At 37.0% G+C, this 9,921-nt stretch overlaps 1 long non-coding RNA gene across 1 annotated transcript; it reads right to left on the reverse strand.

Annotated features, from left to right (window-relative positions):
• Window positions 1-205: 205 nt before the first annotated feature.
• Window positions 206-4,759, reverse strand: LOC148127736 (uncharacterized). Its single transcript, XR_015741065.1, has 3 exons — window positions 4,440-4,759; window positions 1,798-1,857; window positions 206-323 (listed from the first exon to the last, which is right to left on the reverse strand). It is a non-coding gene; the product is annotated as an uncharacterized LOC148127736 (long non-coding RNA).
• Between the last annotated feature and the right edge of the window lie 5,162 nt (window positions 4,760-9,921).

Genomic DNA, 9,921 nt, shown 5'->3' on the forward strand with positions numbered 1-9,921 from the left:
TAATACCATAATTTGATTTTGCTGTTGGAAAACCATGTTATTCCCTCCATTGTCCATGACAGCTTTATAAACATATTCTCAAAGATGTTTGTGTGGCAATGAAAGAATGGCAATTAAAGAAATTTTCCAGTCATCACTGTTCCTTTTTATTTTATTTTGCTAATCAGGCAAAAAAGAAAGTACAAACACACATATAACAGCATTAAAGAGTCAGGTTTATCTAAATGGAACAGTAAAAAAAGTAATTTTTTTAAAAAACTTGCCTCCTCAAAATTGGGTTGACTCAAAGCAAGGATGTTGTGAGAAATTCAGTCTAGCATCACCTGACAAATAAACAAAAACATTAGATGCTATATTTAGATTGAAATTATTGTGTACTATATGCTTTTCTTGGATAAAAAGATGAAAGTTATACTGAATTTGGAATCCAATATTTTCCATAGTTGTTGTTTAGAATTATATGCAGCAGTTGAACTGTATTTCTGAACAAACAGGACTGTTGCCAAGATTTCAGAGAGGCCGGATAAATAACTCATAGGATGAACTTAACAAGGACTTCAGCTCTACAGTTTTCTATTCCAGACATAACAGATAAGTGACCTTATGAAATTAAGCAGGAATACCCTGGTTAGTACCAGGAAAAAACAGGTCAGACTGGGAAGTGAAACAAATGAATAAAGACTTCCCAGTTGAAAGTGATGGCAAATGAGTTCCATGTTTCTGCCAAGGATATATTCATGGAATTATCATGATTCCAAGCTCAACCTTGAGGAGATTTACTTTTCTTGAACACTCATCATTCGTTTGAGTGTACATAGAATGTGATGCTAATTATTGTTGAAGTATTGATTATGAGTGGATCTTCCCTTCTCACCCAAAGAAAATCAATAAGACAAGATACAGAAGGATAGGACTGAATTACATAACCCAGCATGGCTTCCTTGTGGTTGAAGAAATGGTTGTAACATTAATAGTTTTGGCTTTAGAAGAGGACTCTAATGGATATTGTTGATTTGTTGCAATTCATCCCCATATACAGCATTTTAAGAAAATGATACTCTTCTTGACTTGACCCCAACATATTTGGCACAAACATTGTACATATTTACTATATATGTTGACAGCTGGTGGCTGCTGATTTTTTATATTTTATCTGGAAGGACAGAGCTAGGGCCACACAGGAGAGAGGAATTATACCATACTTCCAAATAAAGGGGTAGTTTTGATTTCATGTGGAATGTTGGGGAGATAATTTTAGAGGAATTAAGATTCCTAGTATTTTTATATTTATAATGCCAATGTAAATGAAACTTAAGTTGGCTTTTAAAATTAGATTTTCTGTTGAAGAAAGGGGAATATTATGCTGATTTGATGGTTTTCTGCCAAGTGTTCATGGTGCAATCTTGGGGTGGCTGGGGGGTCTAAAGGGGATATTTTGGACTTCAAATGCAACTCAGAGCCCCAGGTTGTCCAGCCCTGTTTTGTTAACATATCTAGATTCTACTGCACCAAATAATATCTTTACATTACTGGAATCAGGATTTTGGATGTCTAAAATAAATGGTTAAATTTAGTTCTGATGTCAATTATTTACTAAAAAATATTAAGCTTACTAGGATATTTAGCTTTTGTTCTGGGGCCACTGAGGATCCTTTCAGATGAAATCAAGCTTCATTGGAGAACACAATCTTCTTGAGATGGCATAATCCTTTATTTTTCAATGTATGCATACATATACATATATGCATGAGACTCTATATATCCATAAACATTGAAAACTTGCAACACATTTCCTACCTGATAATAAAATTCCTTCCAAAGATCTCAGCAATCATCCATCTCTAATGAGAGTTTGATCTGTAAAAAAAGAGAAAAAAGTGTGTTTTCTGTAGTTCATTTTTCTTTCTGTGAGGTTTTCTAGATGTGGAATGGATGAATAAATAAATAAATGTGACAGACAGCTCTTACTGAAACTGAAGACAGAGAAAATAGGAAGGCAGGTCAGAGAACATATGCATAAATAGCAAACCCATCTGGAATATAAAGGGCATTCAAAACTGGTACATAGCTTTGAATCAGTGAAGGATTCTCTGATTTCCACTGATTAATTCTATGCTTCTCTTATCATATATACTGTAAGAACCTGATATTATTTTGGTGCACATTTTATCCAAATAATGAATAAGCAACTAGGAAAAAGGACTAATCAGTCATTGCACTGGGTCAATCTATGTAAGCATAATTGAGACTAGGAGGAACCAAACAATAAAGTTAAATCACCTTATCAATCCATCATGGAGGTCACTGACTTCCTGAGCAGCAATCACAAACAATAACTTTCACTCTAAGAATGATCGACAGAGGAATGCCTACCTGGCAGCTTTCCCACTCTCCAAAACCCTCTGAGAATAAGAACACAAACAATGAAGGATACTGAACAGAGAACTGCTGGAAAAAGATACCATAAACTGGGAGGAACCCCAACTATATAAGACAATTTCCTCGTCTCTCATTCAATCTAACCATACAGGTAGTGTTCTGTATTAACATACTCCAAATGCTAACTTCTGATTGGTCCACACAAACTGCATTTCGATTGGTCTACTAGACGGCCATGATTGGTCCGTTAAGAATCAACCACGATTGGCCGAGCCGATTGCGGGAGATTCAAAGACCTGTCATTGGCTGGCGAGCCACGAGCAATCCCTATAGGAGGGGCTGCCGCAGCTCCAAGATCTTCTACAGATCTTAACATAAAATAAAGAGCTTGAAGTACACTGGTCTCACGTCTCTTTTGTACCCGATCCAACAGGTAGACTTTTAGAGGGACATCAATAGCTGCATGATTAAATTAGGCCTCAGTAATATCCTTCAGTTATTAATCACCTGATCACTTGAGGTTATATTCTGTCTCTAGAATTCTGATCTAGATTCAGATACCAAATCCCGAATCTGAGCAGCTACATGTATATATATATCATGATATTTTTGCTTTTTACATTGATTTTATAGGAATGTCTATAGCAAATATAGGTTTGTTTTTTTGTTATTGAGCATGTTGAAATGGAACATGTTCTTTAGCAAAGGCAGTCTTTATTTTGTGAGAAGTAATCTTGAAAAAGCTTCTGTAAACTTGATGAATACTTGCTGTGGCATGAATTTTCTGTACGGGAAGATTTTGGTTGGAAATCCAAGCCCATCCTAGTGGTACCCCTGACCTAGAATTATAAAATGTTGGAGATGTCATAATTTTTCAGCCACAGTGTCCCAAAAGACTTTTTAAAATGTTCAACTGTACAGTTGTATATTTTCCACTCAAATAAGCCTGAATTCTTGTCTTTAGGGATTGCTGTTCAATTATTCTGTTCAATAATTTCTGCCAAGACCTTGGCTTTTGTTTTGTTTTCCAGAGTCAGTCTGCCTCCCACCCAAGAAACTTCTGAAACTTCACCTCCAGAACGTACTGCTTATTCCCTGGTTCTGTAGGCATCATAGTTTGCCTCACTTTTAGATTATGACTGTCTCTGTCAGCTATTAATGAAACACAGGAGGAAGCTGGAGATTCAAGTCAGCATATAGTCTAACAATTTTGTAATGGCTGACCTTATTATTCTGGTTGCCCAAAGTTACAATTAGTGAGTTAGGTTGATATAGAAATTGACAGTATGTAACATCACACAAATATGATTGATTCTATTTTTTAAAAAAATAAACTTGACAAATACTGAGATTTTATCATAGTGACTAGATTTTTGTAATATTGATCATCCCTTCCATTTCTTTTTCAGTGTTAAGAACGGACATAGTGTGTTATATTTAGACTGTTTTCTTCATTTCCATTTTAATTCATATCATTATACCCATCTCTGCTCCTTTATTTGTTTAATAGGGGCTTTATATTACAAGCCTAAGGAAATTCTGTTAAATGAATTGCCTGCCCTTTGCACGAGCTCTTTGAATGACATGGCTAATCATTGACAATTAACAAGATGCTAATTATACCTTCAAATTACAGTCCCACTAAGCAAAATAAAACTCATTTATGAGAGAGGGAAAAAAATGTTAAAGGGACAAACACTACATTAAACTAAGTAACATAAATAAATAAACAAACAAACAAACAAACAAACAAATAAATAAATAAATGGCAACTGATAAAAGTATGAATCAGCCAAATTGTTGAACACATCAAATAGCTTGCCAACTTGGATGAATGCCACATTCATTTTTTTTCTATGAGAGTGCACAAGTAAGAGCGGTTATGTGTACCATATTTTCTGGACTATAGAGCGCATTGGAATATAAGCCACACCCACTAAATTTTAAAAGAAAAAAATATTTTTACATATATTAGCCGCACCAGACTATAAACCGCAGATATATACGTTGTGAAATGAGATATTTAAACAGAAAGATTTTGTAAATGTTTATTTACATACCTTAATTGTTTCCAAATGATGCCTGTAACACAGCAGTAAAATGGCTGATTGAACAAAACAGAAAAGTCATTAATGTTTTCATTCATCCTCTTCCTATGCACTGAACACTGAAGTCATCTTCTTCAGTGTCGGAGTTGAAGAGCCTCAGAACATCTCCGTCACACAACTTTTCAGTCTCTCTGTCAGTGTCGCTCTCAATGTCACTTTCATCTCAAGGCACAGTTACCGATGAAGTTGTGCTGTTCTCTCCACGCAGCAGTCCAGCCTTTTGAAACCCCTTGGTGATCGTGGATTCTTTCACACAGCTCCATGCTGTTAAGATCCACTGGCAGACCTCAGAAAAGAATGCTCTTTGCATGCGGCCAGTTTTTGTGAATAATTTCTCGCTGCGGGTCATCCAAGCCTCCCACTCACCTTGGAGTGCCGCTTTAAATGCATGATTCACACTGATGTCGAGTGGCTGCAAAAACTTAGTTGTACCTCCAGAAATCACAGCTGGAATTGAGTTTGTTCTCTTGATGGATGCTTTCACAGAATCTATTATATGGGCCCTCATACTGTCCAAAACAAGCAATTATTTTTTCACAGGAAAAAGTCCTCCCGGGCGCTTACTGTAGCACTTCGTCGGCCATTCAGTCATTAGGCTTTCTATCATCCACCCTTTTTTGTTAACTTTAACGACTATGCCTTTCGGGCGTTTTTCTTTTGGCATAGTCATCCGCTTAAAAATCACCATCAGTGGAAGCTTCTGTCCGGATGCGATGCAGCTCAAAACACATGTGAAATGCGTTCTCTCATGGCCAGTTGTTTTCACTATAATGGATGATGCTTCTGTCTTGTTAACAGTTCTAGTTAGAGGCAGGTCAAATGTTGAAGGTACTTCATCCATATTTATGATGTCATCTGGTCCGACTGAATTCTCAGCTAGTTTTGTTTCAATAAATTTGTGGAAGTTTGCAACTTTTTCCTCGTAGTAGGAAGGGAGTTGCTGACAGACAGTCGTCTGTGCCCTGATGGACAGATCTTTTCATCTCATAAATCTACAACACCATGACAGTCCACCTTTAAAATCTTCAATACCCATTTTGCTGGCGATTGTTTTAGCTTTCAGTTGGATCTGCACAGTAGATACACCTCGGCCGTCTGCTCTCTGTGTGTTCACCCAGTCCTCAAGGAAACTTTCAGGTTTAGGCTATCTGCTTTTATGACCTCTGAAAGCCTTTGTTGTCCTTTGGCATTGAATTAGTTCTTCACGCTGCCATCTCCAACATCTCACCATTGATTCATTAATGCTAAGCTTACGTGCAGCAGCTTTATTTCCTTCCTGGATAGACAGATCGATTGCTTTCAACTTAAAAGCTTCATCATATGCTTTTTTTCATGTACTTTCCATGACGAGGGTGTGAAAAATATTTTGCGTTTGTGCGTGTCATGCTGCTTTCATTGAGCACGCCAAAAACTACCGGTAGCATCTTCTTCTTTGCATTGACCTCTTGCGTCTGTCACGTTTTTGGGCCCCCTGATGGCAGTTAGTGAAGTAAAATCTATAGATAAGCAGCATTGTTGTACAAGCCGCAGGGTTCAAAGCATGGGAAAAAGGTAGCGGCTTATAGTCCGGTAAATATGGTAATATCTTTAGAAGCATGACTTAACAGTGTTGCTTCTCTTCAGTTAAGGAAACAAAGCATTAAAAATGCATTGATCAATCTTTCAGGACAATTTATTTAATAAGAAAAGTAAATATGATAAATGCAGTGTTTAAAATCAGCAATGGCACAATGCAAAATGATTTATTGTAACAACCTGATCAGTGTAAGTTTCATTTAAAAAAAAAAACTCAGAGTATAGACAAGAGATGCCTTATTCTGCAGTGTATAATCCAAAAGCAGACCCTTGGAAAAAGCATGCCAATAGGAATGGAAAGAGTTCTGTTTGCTACGTCTTTTAAATAAACCAGTTAATTCTAATTTCACAGATTAGTAACACCAACGTTCTTCTGATTCCACACATCTCCAAATGTTGCATTATTCCCAGCCCAGAAATTCCAACAAACAAATACAACATGTTATAAACAAACACAAAATGCTACTTTAATGTTTATTACTGTTGACAAACATTGATATAGAAATTGGGCTAAGCAGACTGGATGGAATATATATGAAATTAAATGGATCAGTAACAGACTAATTATAAGATCTGAACTTGGTTTGGTTTTTTTTGTAAAATATAATTAGCTTTGTGCCACATGAATAACTTCAATTAGTTGAATATGGAAACAGATGCTTCTAGTTTTACCTGCAATTATATCAGAGGAAGTTAGATATGGGAAAACTTAGCCAATCCTGATGCTGTGGTATCCAATGAGTCTACTGTCAAATTTGAAACAATACTGTTGTGTAGAAAGTTCAAGAATTCTAAAATTTAGTATGTTGTCAAATCAATCCACAGTTCTGACAGGAAACAAAAATGACCAGCCTTGAACACATTATGCTAACTCCTGGTTTTCCTGAAAAAAAATAATCTGTAATGTTGGGAAAAGTAGAAGGAAAATCAGCAGCAAGATACATGAACTCAGTTATAACAGTGATAGATTTACCTTTGGAAGACCTGAAGCAGAGGTGGTACTCAGCAGGTTCTGACCAGTTCTGGAGAATCGATAGTGGAAATTTTGAGTAGTTCGGAGAACCAGCAAATACCACCTCTGACTGGAGATTTTACAGTATCCTTCCCCTGCCATCCCACCAAGCCACACCTATAGAACTGGTAGTAAAAAAAAAAAATGAATTCCACCACTGACCTGAAGGATCAGATTGGAAATATATACACTTGGAGAATATATCTAGAGTATGTGAACACTATCAACGTGGATATATATAATTACTGCTATCCATCAGCATGAAGGATGTATATTAATCAGTGGTTCCAGACATGCTGTCATGCCCCTGGTGGAGACTGACTCTGAGGAAGAGGAGGAACAGCCAACAGGAAGTGGGAGTGCGGCTTCAGAGGTGGTGGAGGAGGCTGGGGAAGGGCAAAGGCTGGCTGAGCAATCAGAAGAGGATCCAGACCCATCCCCTGTCCATCCTAGGGCATGCAGAGAGGATAGGATCAGGGAAAAGTGAGGTCTACTCAGGAGGAGATCACCATGATCCTCCTTGTGGCTTGCAGCTGGGAGCTATGTATATAAGTTTATAACTGCGTAGTCAGAATTGCTGGAGTCAAAGTTTAGTGTTTCATTTGAAAGAGGTTTATCTTTGTTGGTGTTCTTCCCATGGACTCTACCCGTTATCTTCCTGGAATGTATGATTAATTATCTTGGCTTGCTTTGGAACTCTCGTCAATGCAATTTGTTTTGGTTTCCTTTTGCCTCATTATTTACTTTTGTGACTTTAAACTGTGCCTAATAAAACAGTGAAGTTAAGTTGAAGGCATTACCGGACTTTAATGTATGTTTTGAGTTTTGGGTTATTTTGAGAGACTACGGGTCATCACACATACCACTGCTATGTAGCTACATACAGTCTGTCTATCTATCCATCGCTAATTAGTACCTTCAGTGTACTACTGACATTCTGTTACACAGTATATGATTGAAGCACACAGAAAATTCTGAATATTCAAGAATGTTACACAGAGAGGCTCATCTAGTGCATGATTGGACAATGCATATCCTGTGGACAGGGCCATATTCTGCTAGAGAACCTTCTTTTTGTCACTGAAAATTGTCTGTAATATATTTTACCACCAATTTCAGCTGTGCCGGTTTAGAAGTTCAACTTCCAAACATGTGTGGCAAAGTTGAAAAGGAAAGGCACATTAGTGAGTTAGTAATTATTTTGTTTCTTCTGTCTGTGACTTATATTAACCAATCAAGACCAACCAAAGCTTTGCCTTTCCATTAGTGTAGATTATTTCATTCAGACTCTTGTGTTTCATGACTTAAGTAATTAATAATAGGCCATTTTCCTCCTTTGGGCCTGTTCCCTTTGCCTGACCCACCACTGATTGTGAAACATCAATACAACCTCATCATTTTTTTCTTATATTAGGGCAGGAATGACCAACATATTATCTGTAGTCTAAATATAGCTCCCCTTCTTTTTGTGTCCCTCCTCAAACATCCTGAGACTATCCTGTCAATCTAATAGAAAGTGTGTGTGTGTGCGTGCACACGCATGTATTCTAAAATTGGTCTGCTAAGGAATCTGTAGGCTTTAGGGCACCTATGTTATAAAAAAAAATAGAAAGCTTTTAAATTCCTTAATGCTAAATCAATCCAGTTTTGGATTCTTCTATAATTTCTCCACTTCATTGCCATGTCCTCTTTATTCTCAGAGACCGTGGACAAGTTTTTTTTTTTTAATGTGATGTCTGATTGCAAAATACTTGCTTTCTCCTGTCCTTGAGATGGCTGCTTTAATTCTATCATTTTTAGAAAGCAGGATATTAAATTCTACATGGCTTTGACATTTCAGAGACCTTTACATTTTAAGCCCAAACTATTCATGTCATCAGCAAATCAAGGATTGATGGTGGTTCCATTTTGGAATGTAAGCAAGATGTTGGTTAATAGCCACTCTGCTTCTTCTGATAACTTGCAAACTAACAATATGGATCTTTCTTTCTTTCTTTCTTCCTTCCTTCCTTCCTTCCTTCCTTCCTTCCTTCCTTCCTTCCTTCCTTCCTTCCTTCCTTCCTTCCTTGCTTTGCTTTGCTTTGCTTTGCTTTTTTGCTTGCTTTCTTGCTTTCTTGCTTTCTTGTTTGCTTGCTTTCTGAAATTTAAACCTAACTACATTACAGAGAACAAAAGTATACAGAATCTTATCCTGTTTCTACCCTCTTCTGATTCATGATCATGAATTCAGATATATAGGAGATTCCAGAGAGAGCTTACTTTCATAGAAGCCATTGCTGTCCTGCATAATAGTTAGTCCTTTAATGAAATGGGCATGCAGAGGTGTTCACAGGATCTAGCCCTGTAATCAAAATGCTGAAAGCAGCATTGTATCATGCCGTTCCAACTGAAGCTTAGCTCCTTTCTTATACAATATGCAATGTCATGAAAAGTTCCTGTCCCGCTTTAGGCCTGAAAGTTGACTGAGCAACTTTGGGCTGGTCATTCTCTCTCAGCCAACCCACCTTATGGAGTTGTTATTATTATGGGAAAAATAGGAGAGGAAAGAGTATTATGTATGTTTTCTGTCTTGAGTTACTTGAATTGTCTTGAGAAAAGGGGGATAAAATTCTAACAAATAAATAAAAGAGGATGGGTTTGCACTGCATTGATACAATGCTGTTTTCAGCATTTGAACCAGTTAACCTCCCCACAAGATACGTTTGAATATGAGGCTTGGCTTTCCCATTTGATAATAGGACTGCTACAGACCTGATATCTGAATATACTGCATTGTTTTAAAAAGCTACTTAACATGTAAGTAATATATGAACATCAACAGTAATACTCAGTACAATATAAGTCATA

Source organism: Pseudonaja textilis, chromosome 1 (assembly GCF_049901715.1).
Source record: "Pseudonaja textilis isolate UNSWEBS1 chromosome 1, rPseTex1.2, whole genome shotgun sequence".
Lineage (NCBI taxonomy): Eukaryota > Metazoa > Chordata > Lepidosauria > Squamata > Elapidae > Pseudonaja > Pseudonaja textilis.